A 17,171-nucleotide genomic window follows, 5' to 3' on the forward strand; every position below is an offset into this window, starting at 1 on the left:
CATTGCAGTGTTATTTTCAATAGTTAATATTGGGAAGCAGCCCAAGTGTCCATCAGATGAGTGGATAAAACAACTATGGGACATTTACACAATGAAATACCACTGGGCCATAAAAAGAGGAAGAAAAATTCTCCTTTTGTGACAGCATGGCTGAACCTGGAGAACAATATGCTAAGCAAAATAAGCCAGTCAGAGAAAGACAAATACTGTCTGATTTCACTCATATGTCGAATCTAATGAACAAACTGAACTAACAAGCAAAACAGAGACAGACTCACAGGTAGAGGGCAGGCGGACCATTTCTGGGGGGAGGGGATGTGTAGGGATGAAGCAAAAAGGAAAAAGACTCATGAACATGGACAATGGTGTTTTGATTGCCTGGGGGAGATGGGGTGGGGGTGGAAGAGAGTAAAAGGGGGATAAATGGTAATGGGAAAAAATACATAAAATACATAATGGGAAAAAATAAATAAAAAAAAGAAAATTAAAGAAAAGAAAAGAAAATGATGGCCTAAGTTTCACAGGATCTGTTGGCTTACCTGAGTAGTGCACTAAATGGAACAGAAAACTCAAGGGGTCTTTTTGCTGGTTTTCTCACTAACAAAGAATTCAGAAGCGAGTACCTCTTCAGACTCCAAGGTGAGGAGAACTGTGACCTCAAAACTTCCCTCTTGCCGATGTTGAGGGCATCCCTCTCAACAGGGAGATGTCAAAGTTGTTCAGCTGGAAAATGTCACAAGATGAGGGCCGTGTGTTCAGTGGAGATGTTACTGTAAGTTTGTCAATAAATTTCTCTTCTAATTTTTAAACAGGAGCAAGACTTTAACAGGCATTTTAATAGAGTGTGTCCAAATGACCAGTTCAAATACGAAAAAGTGATCATTATCATTAGTCAACAAAATGCAAATTAAAGCCCCAATAAGATTCTGCTAAAATTAAAAAGGCTGACAATACATGTGTTGGTGAAGATATGGAGCAATTGGAACTCTCATAAATTGCTGGTAAAGGTATACACTGTAGAGCCACTTAGGAATATTACTAAAGCTTAACATATGTGTACCCTATGGACCAGCAATTCATCTCCTGAGTATGTACTCAACATACTCAAATGCTTTGAGTAAGTGCCATGTCCACCAAAAAGACAGGCGAAACATGTTCATAGCCTCTTTATCAATAATAGCGTCCAACGAACGGTAAACAGTTTGGCACAGTAGAACGGATGCATAAATTGTACTCATACAATGAAATACAACATCGAAATGAATATAAGTAAACTACTAAGATATATAGCAATGTAGTTTAAACAAAAGACACTAAAAATAACTAGGGTATGACTTTTACGAAGTTCAAAAACAGGTAAAATTAATCAACAACGATAGAGATGAGAACAGCAGCAATCTCGGGGGCGGAGCAGGAGTGACTAGATGGTAACACGTGAAACTCCCGGGGGTGCTGGAGATGTTTTATACTGTGACATGATGGCGGTTACATGGGTGCGTGTAAAAACTGAGCTGCACATTTAAGATTTATACACTTTGTGAAGTATGCATATATTAATTTTACATTACTATGCATATATTTTACACTTATATTTAACTACATGTAATAAAGAAAAAAGCTAGCAGTGAGTAATAATTCTGTTGCTGAGAACCTATACCTCAAATACAAACATTTTTAATTCTTAACAATATACTATATTTCACCAGAGAGAGAAAAGCCTAAACATATTATCTTTGAATTTAAAAATATACAAAAAAGACATTTAACAAAATGTTAGTAATGAGATTATGGGCTGTGTTTTATTGTCTTCTTTATATTTTGAAGTATTTTTTTAATGTTCTGTGAAGAGCAGGCAAATAATTTTAGAATAGCTGCTAAAGTGAAACTAAAAATAGTATCTCATTTCATTTCAATTCATTAGGTTATAATATTAACATTTCATATTTTTCCTTTTGCAGACATTTTTAAACAAAAGAGATCATTGAAAATTAGGACTCTTTGGGCTAGTCCCCTTTTGCATAATAGACACTGAAAGTTTATATTTTTCATTTATTAAAACCATATGCAAGTTTGTGTCTTTCTTGCTTTATTTGAAAGCAGCGAAGCCTGGTGTTAGGCATGTGGGCTCATGTCTGACCCCTCGAGTTTACAGACTCAGCTCCGACATCTTTTAGTTCATGCCTGTAGGCAACTGACTCACCCACTCTCATTTTCAGGTTCTTCTGAATTAGGGGAGACAATAGTCTCCAGGGCAAAAGGGTTTTCCAAAATATAAGTGATTTTTGTTATTGTTAGTGTTACAGTATGTGATTAAATTACTTTTGCTTTGTGAGTCTGTGGGTCTAGTAATATAATTATATTTAAGGAGAATTTTGAAAGATATTTCACATTAAAAATTACTAAGCATTCTGAGCTCTCAAAAATTAAATAGCATAGCTCTAACCAACTGGTCTACCAATCTACAATGGGCATCAATAATCATTTATATTTTCTAATTCTCATAATATAGGCGGAGCAATGCTCCTATTTCACGCATGTGGACACTGAGGCTCAAGGAGGTGAAATGAGCCCCCAGAAGGAAAGGAAGAGCCCAGAGGAGAGCAGAGGTCTTCTTCTGACTTGCAGACCAGGCAGTGCCTGCTCCACAGCATCACACCCACCACAGCTGGCAAAGGGCAATTTCTTTCTGGTTGCGTTTAACCTTTAATTTCTATATGCTTCTCTGGTTTCTCCTTTGATCTGAGCTGGTGCATCACCCCACTTCAGTCTCCCACACTCTTCCCCTCAACCACACTGTGATCAGTGAATTTTTCCACTTACACACACGAGCTCATATTGGCCCTTTGCCAGAAGTGCCTGCTATCTTTCAAAGCTCAAATCATATTCTCCATCCTTTCTAATATATTTCCTAATTTACTTCATGCAGTACTCTTCAATTTCAGCCTCTCTTCAATCCTGATTAATATTTTGTTTTTCCTTTTTCTCAGCACTAACAATGCTGGTTTGCATTATATGTACTTGGGTATTTTTCTTCCTGTGCACTTCTATTATTTATCTTAAAACCTCTTATGGTACCTGGCATAAAGGCTCAAAAATGAAAGATGCCTAATAGATATGTACTGAATGGATGAATGTGTTAATGATGTAGCAGGCAGATAAGTATACATTTTTAAATATATATTTATGAAATAATTTTGGGCGCACATGTCATAATATTCAGAAATGTACTGTCAGGATATTTGAATGTAGCGAGTGATTTACAAATTCTACTTGCATTTCATTCATAAAATTTTTTTGAGGTATTAAAAATAGGATTCCTGCTCAGTTGTCCTTGGGTCTGATCTCATTAATATACTGGAAATGAATTTGCTCTTCTTTGCGGGCACATTAACTCCTACAGGCCACAGAGACAGGGCACTCATTGAAAATTTCCTAAATGTCAAATAGGTCAGAGCGCCAGGGACAGAACTCATTGGTAGAAGGTATGCAGCCATCCTTTCCCCAGGTGGGTCAGGATGCTCTTGCCCAAGGCAACATGATATTCAACTGGTTTGTTTCACGAAACTCCTCAATGCCATTAAAGAGACTGGTGGAAAAACCCTTTTGTGTATGACATGTTGATTATATTACCTAATACAAAATGTGGTCCTGCACACTGGGTGAGTTATGCATGTCAACTTTTAATGTCTCCCTTTCTGATCATGAGTTTCATATGGCTTGCGATATACTTGAAATACTCAATGCAGTACATTTTATCTATTAAGAAGTATTGAACTGAATATGCAAACTAAAAAGTATAAAAGTAAGTAAATTTGTATTTTGAACCAAAGTACCTGCACTTTTAAAAAATAAATTTTGTTGAAAACTTTTAAATTAAAATAGAAGATTTCAGCTTTTTTTGGATGATGAGTCACTTTTAATATTCTGAAACTCTCAGTTAACACCAATGTTCAATGGATGCAAATTTTGCCAACAAGGAAGTGGGAATTTCCAGAATATTTCCACAGGTAAATGTCAGAAGCTGGACATGGGCCAAATAAAACTTATGTAACCACTGGCTGATCGCCTGATCTCAGAGTACGTGATGAGTAAAAGTTGTGTATTGTCTGAGTTTCCCAGAGAAACAAATCCAATAGCATGTGTGTGTACACACACATATATACTAATATATGTATATATGATTATAAGGATTTGGCTCATATGATTACGGAGGCTGAGATATCCAAGATCTTCAGTCAGCAAGCTAGAATTCCAGGAGAGCTGGTAGTGTGGTTCCGGGCCAAGTCCAAAATTCAAATGCTAATTTCATCCAAAACAGCTTCACAGAATATTATGCTAAGTGAAATAAGTAGGTCAAGGAAAGACAAATACCTTAAGATTTCACTTATATGTGGAATCTAATAAACAAAATGAATGAACAAACAAAATTGAAACAGACTCATAGATACAGAGAACAGACTGGTGGATGCCAAAGAGGAGGGGGGCTGGGGGACTGGGTGAAAATGGTGAGAAGATTAAGAGTACAAATTGGTAGTTATAAAACAGTCACGGGGATGTAAAGTACAGCATAGGGAATATAGTCAATAATATTGTAATAATTGTGGATGGTGCCAAGTAGGTACTGACAATATCATGGCAATTTGTAAAGTATATGGTTGTCTAACCACTATGCTGCACAGCTGAAACTAATACAAAATAATATTCAATGTAAACTGTAATTGAAAATTAAATTAAAAAAATGAAGACACCCTCACAGACACTGTCAGAATAATGCTTGACCAATTATCATATTTTGCTGTGTATAATGCGTACTTTCTTGCCCAAATTTTTGAGGGAAGAATAAGGATGTGCATCATACATGGGTGTAATGATTACATACCATGGTATCATAATCCCATGTATAATGTGCACAAAAACGTGGGTGCACGTTATACACAGGGGTGCATTATGCACAGAAAAATGCAGGTATATGGGCACCCTCGTGGCCCAGTCAGGTTGACACATAAAGTTAACCACCACAGGCTGTTTCAGCAGGATCTCCCCCACCACCCCAAATAATGAAAGCTGCTCTTAAAGTTGGAGCCTAGATTAGGAAACTCACCTTCTTTGGGCAACAGTGATGTGATAAAGGAGCACAGATTTTGGAGTTAAGTTGATCTGGATTAAAATGCCCCATCTCATTCACTTTCTAGCTATGCAAATTTGGATAAACTAATTAACTTCTCAATTTCCTTACCCACAAAGCACAGTTAGTCACGATTATCAGGGAAAAACATTTGTGATGTGCTTCTCACATACATAAGCATTCAATATATCATGTCTATTATCATTAGTAATTCCCTCTGGATTTACACAGTATTGTTCCAAAAAGTAATTATTTTGAGCTTCATACTTTAGTTAACATAGAAGATTGTTTGCAGATGGAAGATGAAGCAACTTTGCTTGGATGTCATATTTTTTAGGGTATGTTCAGTGTTCTTTTAAAATCACAAAAGTGTATAGGCAATTTTAAATAAAGTCTTGAAAATCAAACCAGACCATGATATTGGTACTTTACAGGTCCATGTTCCCCTGTTATGTGCTTCAGTTTTGACACATCTGGAGTCTACACTGGGTGTCTGGAGTGTCAGACTCGGTAAGGCCAGACAAGGAGGGAACAGGGCATAACTTCACTGATGAACAGCAAAGTGTTGCCTCTTGTTTCCAAAGTGTTCCCTACCAGGTCATGCTGATTTGGAGACTGAAAAAACATGGTGCTGGGACTCCTTACAGGGCATTTTAATTTGGCTACACAGAACTCCATGTGCTCGGGGAAACAAATTCATCATGGCCCCAGTGACAAGAACAAATGCTGACCAGAGGGCTGATTGAACATTGTTTATCTCATTATCCTGGTACCCTACCCCCGGAACAAATGATCCGGGCTTAATGATAATGGACGTGCTATAAACTCAACACTAGAAATGCATCTTGGGGGGTAGTAGTCATGGACCTGGGTCAGCAGTCAGGCCAGGCCTTAATGAAGTTACAAAGCAGTGTGTGTTGCCTGTTTGTTAACTTCATCTTCTCTTTTCATACTATCTTCCTCTTTTTCAGACCAACTTCCATTATGCACTTTCTTCCTTTCCTGTGTTCTCTTTGTAAAATCAGGAAAATAAAAATTACTTCCCAAGTTGAGTAAGGATTAAATAAGGTAACGTTTACGGTGAACCATGGATTATTATAAACACTTGTTGTTTCATAATTAGAGCACTACCATTATTTTGCACTTCCCTTAGAGAACTGTAAGCTTCCGAGGGCCTGCAGGTGCCTTGTTCACAACTGATCCCCAGGAACTGGCACTGTACCAAGTATTTAAGAGGAGTGCAACAGCATTTATTAAATGAATGGGTATATGGGTGGATGGATGGATGGATGGATGGATGGATGATAGACCAAGGGCAAGTGGATAGGTGGATATTTTGAGATTCAATAAGTTGCTGAATGTATCATCCTTGTGCCTCTTCTCTGCCTGGACAGTCCTCACTGACCATAGAAGAAAAGCACAATTCTCTTTTATGATTAACCAATAAACTGACAGTTTATCTCAAGTCTTCATCCCTATAATGTTGGCATAATAGTTTGTAAGATTTTTTTTTTAATTTAATTAATTATTTTTTATTTATTTATTGCCAACCATAAGGCAAAGTTAGTTCTCCAAATTAGGCAGGAAAAAAAAATCATTTGATCCTAAAATTCATACTCAAAAATAAAAGCTAGTAGTGTATTTTTAGTTAATTATTGTGCTTACAAAGTTTGAGTCAGAATAACCACTAGGGCTAGTGATAATAGAGCCACACCTATTATTTCTGTTAAGTGCCATCCTAAATTAAACATCACCTGTACTATTATTTTTTTAAGCTTAATTACTCCAGAGCACATGAAGAGCTGACATTATCCTGTGTGGACATGAAAAACATCTACTTACCCTTATTAACTGTGCTGCTAAACCCCAGGCTCCAAAAGCACTTTATAAAATGTACCTGAAATAGATTATTTTATGTCAGCCATACTTGAATTTTTTTTAAAAAAGGAAACTGCCACCACCACCACCACCACACACACAAAAAATACCATATTCTTAGTGGTAAAGCCAAGTAAATGGAAAATGAAGTGTCAAAAAAAAGTGCACTAAGGCTTTCCTACTCACAGTGTGGTCTGTGGACCAGCAGCATGGGGTTCTCCCAGCCCACCAAAACCTACTTCGTTGGAATTTGTGTCCTACCAAAACCCCCAGATGATTCACATATGTTTAACATTCAAGAACTTTCATGAGAGACAAGTGTCATCATAGAAAGTCAGAAGTGGGGGCTTTACCTCTCCCCAGAACTGATGGTCATTTAAGCCTATCTGCTGAGAAGAGTTGGGCATTTGGAAGATAAGAAGAAAGAAGCAGAAGTTAGATATACAGAGATAGAGATGGTAGCCTGGGTTCTTGAATTTTCTGTACCAAGCTCCCTGAAAGCAAACTTTCCTTCATTTTTTGATCTTGGATGCCCAGAGATCCTTACCAACCTTTCTGGTTGGATCCTTACCACAGGCCTCCCTCTTTACATTAGCTAGCTGGGGTGAGTGAGCTAAATCATGGCTAAAAGAAAATTAAAATGGATATTTGGAGTCATTTTGCATACCCTGTGTAGGTATTATTTATGAGCAAGTTGCCTTTTCTGTTTTTTAAATATCTATTAAAAATACATAGTCATTATTTTAAAAGTTAATTTTTTAGAGGAAACCAAGGTACAAAACCTTTCTTCCCCTAGGGCCTCATTCCCATTTCCCAGAGGTAACCAGTTAACAGTGTCTTTATAAATAATTAATATTTTTCTGTGTATGTGCAATAGTCTGTTTTCCCTGCTCCTCGGCAGCCACAGAAGAAGAGAAAGCTGATCATATTATTAATATTAGCAATATACCTAGAGGGATGCATATCATACCTAACATTTGTTTAACTCCTCACTTAAAAAATATCCTTCTGTAGCTTTATTTCTAAAATAGTCACTGGAGGCAGGCAGTACAATATCACCGCTCTCATAGATTTGACATATGGATGCGCTGGGGCTTACAGTCCCGCCTTCAGTTTTCACTGAGGTTCCCTAATAAGTAGTTATGTGACAGTTCCTGCTGTGTTTGCCTTTAAATAATTGAGGCCGTTATCCTTTAAGGCTCACATAGGGATATTCTTTTGGAATTCAGTGCCAGAGACAGACCATTGCCCCTGAGAAACTCAAATGCCTCATAAAGGCTGAATCACTGACCCCATTTTTAACTTTTTCCTCAACAGTTAGGGTGCTGTGAATGAAAGAGGCTCTGTAATAAACCAGACAAGCTATCCCAGTGCCACATGGTGACGCACAGTAACCAGGCAGGATGGTCCGATGACGAATTCCTCACTGGACAGTCCCTGCGGGTAGTTATGCCCCAGGCCTGGCTTCCTTAACAAAGGTCATCTTTACCGTAAGTGAGCCCTGTCCGTGGCTCTTTTGCACGCAGGACAACATACCTTTGCGATGTCAGAGGAATTCTCTTTTCTAGACCCCAGAAGGCGCCTCCTCAGGCACCAGAGCACAAAACCACCAGCACACAAGATCACAGAACTCCTCATTTTTGTCTTATTCCCCGCACACCATCTCTATGTGCTGTAACTGTTTTTAATTATCCTGTGCCAACCAATGTAAAAGAAGTATGTGTTTCTCCATTTTGTTTTTTATCTAATCCCTCAGATTTCTCTGCTTTGCTTTCGCCCGCCCCCTTAATCTACCACCAGTGGATTTCATATAGAACCCCCCTTATGTCTTCTCCTTTAATTCTAATGTATAAAATAAGCTGTAAAACTGCCATCCTCCAGAGCATTTTTCTCAAGTTTGAAGTTTGGTTCTGGGCATGTCCTCAAAATCTTGGATCAAATAAACTCTTACAAAAGTATTTCTGCAGGCTGGACGTTCTCCTGTGGACACGCTCAGAGCCAAACCAGAAGTCAACCACAATTGACTTTTCTAGTTGGCATATTTGGTTCTTTTCCTTGCCTATGAGCTCCTATGTCTATGTCACTATTGCATTGTATTTTTTTTTGTTTGTTTAATTAAAATCTGCTTCAAGTATTTTGTGGAGTGAAGATGGAGTTTAGATAAATATGACTTCTCAATTGAGGAAACCAAGGCACCAATGAAAACTAACATAAATGTATTGAGCTATTTGCTGGCAGCACTAGAACTGGAATTGTGCTTTCCTAAATTCTGCTTCATGCTGCTTCCTCTGTTCCACGTAAACTGAGTGTTAAGCTTTGTCCCCTTAACCATGGGACATATTATACTTGTTTTTAAAAGTATGGCAATCCTGACAGTAACTGGAGGGGAGGTGGGAGGGGATAATGGGGGGATAAAGGAGGCAAGGTTTTCAGGAACATCTATAAAGGACACATGGACAAAACCAAAGAGGGGTAGGATCGAGGGTGAGAGGTGGGGATGGCTGGGGATGGCTGGGGTGGAGGGGAAATGGGGCCAACTGTACTTGAACAACAATAAAAAAATAATAAAATAAAAGTATGACAATCCTGCAAATGTCATTGCTGGATGTTGTTTGGATTGAAAATGTGGTTCAGCTTTTGAAGGCCATCTAGCTTTGCCTTAGGCTCCACCCAGTGCCGGGAGGCCGGAATTTGCCAGCAAACACAGCAAGAGATGAAGGTCCTGTAGTTCTTGCTGCACTAAATGGTCCTTTAAAAATGCAGAGCATCATTTTACTCTGTCAGCCTTTTCCCAAATGGATTGCAAGTATCTACATTGAATCAAAACATGTAAAAGGAAAAAAAAAAAAAAGGCAAAGCACTTTGGTGGGAAGAGAAGTGACACAGTATAAAAAGGACTATTTTCATTTTTAGAGGAAATTCCATACTGTTTTCCACAGTGGCAGCAGCAGTCTGCATTCCCACCAACAGTGCACTAGGGTTCCCTTTTCTCCGCATCCTCATTAGCATTTCTTTGTTGTACTGATGGCAGCCATTCTGACTTCTGTGAGGTGATATCCCATTGTGGTTTTAATTTGGATTTCTCTGATGATTAGTAATGTTGAGTATCTTTTCATATGTTTATTGGCCACCTGTGCGTCCTCTCTGGAGAAGTGTCTATTCAGGTCCTTTGCCCATTTTTAATTGGATTGCTTGTCTTTCTGGTGTTGAGTTGTATGAGTTCTTTATATATTTTGGCGATCAAACCCTTGTCCAAGGTATCACTGGTAAATATGTTTTCCCATTCAGTTGGTTCCCTTTTCATTTTGATGATATTTTCTTTAGGCGTGCAGAAGCTTTTTAATTTGATGTAGTCCCATTTGTTTATTCTTTCCTTTATTTCCCTTGCCCTAGAAGATATATTGGCGAAAATATTGCTGCATGGGGTATCTGAAATTTTACTGCCTATGTTTTCTTCTAGGACTTCTACAGTGTCACAGCTGATCCAGAGATTCCAGGGCTGGGATTATACCCTAAGAATCCTGAAACACCAATTCAAAAGAAATTATGCACCCAATGTTTATAGCTGCTTTTGAATGCTGGCCGTGCTATTTACAATAGCCAAGTGCTGGAAACAGCCTAAGTGCCCATCAGTGGATGAGTGGATCAGAAAACTGTGGTACAACTGGAAAGCTGTGTGAGGTGCTTACTACTTACACCTTGGTTTGGATCTCCGTAACGTGTTTCTGTTCTTAGTCCTCCTCACGTCCAGACAGTGTACTTTGAAAGTATTAATGTATAACAGAATTGATGTGTGTTTTCTGTTTGATCTTAAGCAGAAGAAATAAAAGGGGTTACAGCTCCTTTTTTCTTTTTATCATTTTAAAGTTGCTGCCAGTGTATGGCGGACAATGGAGAGACATATTGTAGAGTGTTCTATTGCCTAGTTGACAATGCTGGTTTTGAATGCTGGTGGTTCTATTCCTTCGACACTACACACTTGTATAATGTGTGTTCATGCTGTATGACAAATGCTCTGATTCCAAGTGCCAGAGGTTCGATTCAGTGAATACAACTGATCGCACTCGTCCATTTGTGCTCCTTTTATTTTCTGTGGGTGCTTAAAGAGCTTATCCTTTGCAAGTCATCCACGTTGTTCCTTAGGCATTTTATCTTTGCTCAGATTGTGGAAGCGTGGTGGCTTGTTTATGGTTTTGTATTTGTGTCTAATGCACAGTTTAACATGATAGATGCAAGGCTTTGTATAGCTACAGTTTTCTGGAAAAGCCAATCTTGTAGGAATTGTTTTTCAGATCATCAATAAATTTTTTCTTTAGATTTCAAAAAAACCCAAAACTGTGGTACATTTGCACAATGAAATACTATGCAGCAGAAAGAAAGAAGGAGCTGTTACTCTTACTCGCTCAGCATGGATAGAACTGGAGAGTATTACATGAGGTGAAATAAGCCAGGTGGCAAAAGATAAATACCATATGATCTCACCTGTAAGAGGAACCTAATGAACAAAACAAGCAAACAAAATAAAGCCAGAGGCATGGAAACAAAGAACACACTGACAGTGACCAGAGGAGAGGGTGGGGAGGATGAGCGGGGGGAAGAAAGGGAAGGGTCTAGTCAAAGAACATGTATGAATGACCCTTGGATGCGGACAACAGGGTGGGGATTGACTGTGGGAGTGGGGGGAGGGTGGGACAAAGAGCAATGGGGGAAAATTGGGACAACTGTAATAGAACAAAAAAAATTTTAAAATAAAAAATAAAAATTACTATTTTAGATTTTATTCTGTGGTGAAAAAGCTTGTTATCTACCTTTCATAGAAAGTATTATAGCAGGAATCAAGTGGGAAATCTTTTTATTCCAGGTGAAACATAAGCAACAGTGTGTAGGATGGCTAAAGCCATTTATTGTCAAGAGTGCCCTCTGCTGGATTTTTAATAATGTTCTACAGGGTCTGGCAGAAGTAACGCCTGCATGAGTGTGGTTGGTGGGGTAATAATATGGGTGTAATAATTTATAGTTCTAATTTGAACATTTCACCTAAAATGTCATATGGTGTGCTTGAGTGCGATATTGTTATGCTACAGAATTACATGCTTATGATTTGTAATAAAAAGGGGCATTATTTGTGCTGGACCTGTATTTTAGGCTTCAGGATTTCATTTGCTGACCAATTGAGATTTTTAATGCATTGGTTTAAAAATGTATATATATGCCTTGGCCAGGAGGCTCAGTGGGTTGGAGTGTCATCCCTGCACCAGAAGGATGCAGGTTCGATCCTGGGTCGGGGCAAGTTCAGGAGGCAACTGATCAGTGTTTCTCTCACATCTCTCTCTTTCTCTCTCTCTCTCTCTCTTTCTCAAAAGTCAATTTAAAAAATATCCTTGGGTGAGGATTAAAAGATGTATATATATCTGGAGGGGGAAAACCCTAGAAATTTTATCTTAAGAATACAAATAAGCAACTATAATAGCATCAGGAACAACGTTACCTATCATGAAAAGAACACTGTTTTAATTGTGACAACCTCAGAACAGTTCAGAGAATTAATTGAGCGCTTATTCTGAAAGAGGCCATGTGTCAGACATTGGGGTTACAAAGGTCATGCTGACAAGACCTCACATCAGGATCTCGGAGTCTCCTGGGGAGTCAGACCCACCAACACACCGTTACTCTGCCATGTGTCATGGGCAGTGGGAGAGCAGAGTGACACCTAAGTCATCCTGTTCAGGGAGCAGTTAAGGAAGCCTTCCTGGTGGAGGCTGGCAAAGAAGACAAGGCAGGGCAAAGAAAGGCATTCTGGGTAGAAGGAAGAGTGTTAGATGAGAGAAAACACAGTGGGTGTGCAGAGCGCGCGCAGCACCTGATCACAGGCTCGGCCTGACTGGCTCCACACTCTATTCAGGGCTTGCCTGGGGGGGATGCTGTGCGACAGCTGTTCCCAGGCCTTTGGGCCTCCGGACATCACCTTCTTAAAAGTCACTGAGGACCCCCAGTGAGCTTTGGTTCATAGGGACTTTTTTTCTTGATGATTACCACATTAGGAATTAAAACAGAAATTTTGAACATAGTTATTGACATACTGACCTACGGGTTGCCTTGAGCTATATTTTATTTTTTTAAAAATCCTCAATTTTCTAAACAGAAATGAGTGAGAAGGGTGATACCTGTTTGCAACACTGTTCATGTCTGGCTTAATTGAGCCAGCTGGCTTCTGAGATCTGTCTCTGCATCTCACGTGTTGCAACACCACATGTCAAGAAGCAGCTGGAGAACTCTAATGTACATTCATTAAACAAAAAAGGATCAAAGGCAAATGACATTACAGTATTATTATGAAAACAGTTTTTATTTTGTGGGCCCCAGGGGTGCCCAGGCCGCATGGGCAGAACCAGGGCTGCAGGCGTAGGCGGGGCAAGTCCCGGCGGGAGAGCTGTGTTCACAGTGCCAGGTACATGCTGAATCTTCCCGAGGGACAGGGGCCTGTGAGCTTGGACATACATAGTCTGGTCTGAGGTTGAAGTCATCCTTTTTGCAGCTGTGTACTGCATGGATCTGAGGGCACGAGACTTGAGAGAAGACAACTAGTTAGAAAGTTATAATAATTGTTCGGGCAAGAAGTGATGAGAAACTCTGCTGGAGCAGTGTATCCAGATATGGAAAGAAGGGAATGGATTTTGAGAAATATTTGGGAAGTGGAATCGATTAGACTTGGTGATTGATTAAGAGTTGGAGGACCGGGTTAGGAGATAGAGAAAACGCCACAATATTAGCTTGGGTACCTGGAGAGCAGGGTAAAGTCTGTGATGCAGCAACTATGGAAGCCCATGCCAGGGCAGAAGGAGATGGAGGTGCATTCAGTTTTGGGCTTGCTGTGCTGCTGAGGCTGTCGGAGGACCCAGGACAAGCATCCAGGAGGGTGAATGAGCAAATCTTAATCTTGTGCACGGACTCCATTCATAGGCTGCACACTTTTACCTGCTCTTGGTTACTATCCTTGACCCTTTCCACTCTACTCTCTCTTGTGTTAAATGGCTGCAGCCATTTTTAGGATTCGGTCAAGGGAAAATTAAACTGGGAATGCATTTAGCTTGAGTTTAGTGGCATACGTATATTCGTGTGATTTTCCGGCTACTTCAGTTATTTCTGACTCACCCAGCGGAGGAACAACCCAGGAACATTTCTCTCCCCACACTGTGCGTAGGAAGGAGCAGGGCAGCACTGAAATAGGAGCTAACTGTATTGCACCCAGCACCAGATGTTTGAGAGGAGGTGGAGTAAAAGCAAGGTAAAAAATGAATGGGGCCAGAAGTAATTTGTGGAAGATTCTCCATATCATCAGATATATTTTAAAAATGCAAGCAGAGGAGGTTCTCTTCTAGCAGGAATTGTCACTCCTTCCAGTAAGCTGTGGTGTCTCTCTCCCCTCTGCTTGAATCTGGGCTGGTCCTGTGATTTGCTCTGACCAGTAGAATAAGGTGAAATGATGCGGGGTCATTTCAAAACTTTCATCTTTGAAGATACAAATCTTCTTGCGTTTGCATACTTAGCATGTTCTGTCTTGGAATTCACATGCCACCCTTTTAGAATTCCATTTCAGGAGAAAAGGCCATGTGGGGGAGAACCAAGTCACTCAGCTAACAGCCAGCCACAACAGCCAGCCACGCAGGGAGCCACAAGGATGGTCCAGGGCAGTGGGACACTCAGATGACTGGGCCCCAGATCAAGGGTATGTTCAGCAAATGGTTACCACCTGATTCAGTCAACCCAGAATCAGGCAGTAACAAATGGCTGATTTTAACTTACAAGTTGCAGAATATTACTTAGCAAGAGATCACCAAACAATTGCTGTGTTTGGATCAGAAGGAGGATAAAATAAAGGCAACTGGGTCAAAAAGGAGCTCCCCCTTGACAGGACAGATTTGACTATACTTACAGAGCTAAGAAGGAATGAGTAGAGGGAGAGTTAAAGATCCTGGAGAGAGGGAGGTACTTCAGCAAGTCCTTGAATGAGACATTAATGAATTGGATTAAGGACACAAATTGAGGTCCTGGGTTTGTGTGGAAGGCAGTAACTTCATTCTATGACAGTGGAAGAAATGAAGTCAAGAGGTGTGAGTTATTTAGCTTAGTGGACCATTTATCTTGAAGTAAAAGACTTAAGATAACTTTAATCGGTGGCCAAGCGTATAAGTATTATTTCTTTATTTCAGGAATTTACCCAGAATAAAGAAAATCGAATTTTATGTCTTATTAGAAAATAATGAAAACGAAAAGAAGAAAAAGACAACATCCTAAAAGTGGTAGAATTGCTTTGAATGGTTAAAATTTCTCAAAGTCTTGATTTGATTTCTATGGAATACTTGTGGAATGTGTTAAATAGATCATTCTTTTAGGACAGTCTGCAACCGTTTAACAAAGCAAAAACCTCATTATCTGTCAAGAAAAGTGAAGAAAGGACTTGAATTGTGGAAGGATGAAAAGAAAATCTTCACTTTATCCATTTTCTCAAAAACACTATTGCTTTAAAATTTGATTGAAATACTTTGAATTATTAAATTAGTTTGGAAATATTTAAATAACTTTTTTTTTTACTTTCTGAAAAAAATAAGTGTATTTTATGTCTGACTATTTAAACAATGTTTATATTATATAAATTGTTACCATTTAAAAATACAGTAGTTACATTTTCCACATGAAATCCAGGATACTACAAAAGATGGAAAGAGCAGGCTGACATTTGAAACATACTTCGCAGCATTTAAATCCAGTGTGACATACAAGTAACATAAGAGTTGAATCCATTCTGTAGTTTTCAAGTTATGGGGAACTGTATATTGAGCAAAGATCCATTCAAAAAATAATCACTCGTCAATACAAGTTGGATAATACATGTAGCAATTTGTCTTTGATCCATGAAATCTGTTTTGCAGCATCTTTTCCAGCTGCTCACTGTAAAACATATTTCTTATCTGCCCACTCTCTACCATTTGTCCAGAGTTCTCTGACTCACAAAAATTAAGTGATCATTGACCAGAAGAATATCCTTGTCAGCAGCTGTCATTATAGACACAGTAACATCAAGTCTAATGGCTTCCTCAGGGTCATGGGACCTCACTTTAAGATACTCTGTTAAGTCCTTTGCTAAATCAAGATGGTTCATAAGAGAGTGGCTACCAAGCTTCACACGGTCCAGGCATATGGGTACATGACATCATGAAACCTGCCCAGGCAACACTGTCAAAGTGGTTTGTTTTGAGAAACCAACTCGGATTTCTTTGCCCCAAACACTTTCGTCAGCACTTTAACAACTTGCAGGCATTCCTCGTTGTCATTGCTCTTTAGTTCAAGCTGGGATAAAACTGAGAGCAGCAAATTACCATCAATATTTTAGAGCTCCAAAAGTAAGTCAAAGACACACTCTGACGAAGTGCTGAGAGATGTTTTCCCAAGCATCAGAACCTGGCTTTAAAACTGGTAACACAGTATATGGTTTAACAGCTTGAGCTATCCTTTTGAGTAAAACCTTTGCCAAATCATATGCTTGCTAGTTTAAATTCTTATGGGCAGGTTCCAGATTTACTACAACCCTATCCAAAAGCTCTTGAGATACTGTATCTTCTTCACCAGCGATAGAACTCATGAGGTTTATGTGCATATGAACTTTCTGATTGTGGCCACTGTTTATAAATGAAAATAATGTTCTGTATAGTTGTATAAAAAGCGCATTGCTGTCTTCCAACTCAAAGCAATATTATATGACTTAACCCAAACAATGTTCTCAAGTAAATAAAAATACCTATTAAATTGTGGGCTCTTTGTATCCTCTAACCCCTTCAACTTGCCTTGTTATCAACATAAACCTATCCTTTAGTTTATCAGGTGATGTGTAAGGAGCTTCAGGAGCGTAAATCCTAAAAATATCAGCAAGGTCCCAGGCTACCAGTAGGAAACATCTTTATCAGGACGCTTGAGGAAAGAGTCTGAAGCAAAATGTAAAGCCGGGTTTAAATAAACCTCCTTTCCTTCTTCAGCGTCCTGGTCCATATCCATGCAAGTTGTCACGACCATCTCTAACCGTCCTGCCTCTCCTCTTCGGGTATTTTATCTCAGATTTCCTTGACGCCAGGAGCAGAAGCAATTTTCCATCATTGGTCTTTGTCTTTGCATG

At 39.2% G+C, this 17,171-nt stretch overlaps 1 pseudogene; it reads right to left on the minus strand.

Moving 5' to 3' along the window:
* Positions 1-15,660: 15,660 nt before the first annotated feature.
* Positions 15,661-17,142, minus strand: LOC112309279 (sister chromatid cohesion protein PDS5 homolog B pseudogene; annotated as a pseudogene).
* Between the last annotated feature and the right edge of the window lie 29 nt (positions 17,143-17,171).

The sequence above is a fragment of the Desmodus rotundus genome, chromosome 2, assembly GCF_022682495.2.
Source record: "Desmodus rotundus isolate HL8 chromosome 2, HLdesRot8A.1, whole genome shotgun sequence".
NCBI classification, from domain to species: domain Eukaryota; kingdom Metazoa; phylum Chordata; class Mammalia; order Chiroptera; family Phyllostomidae; genus Desmodus; species Desmodus rotundus.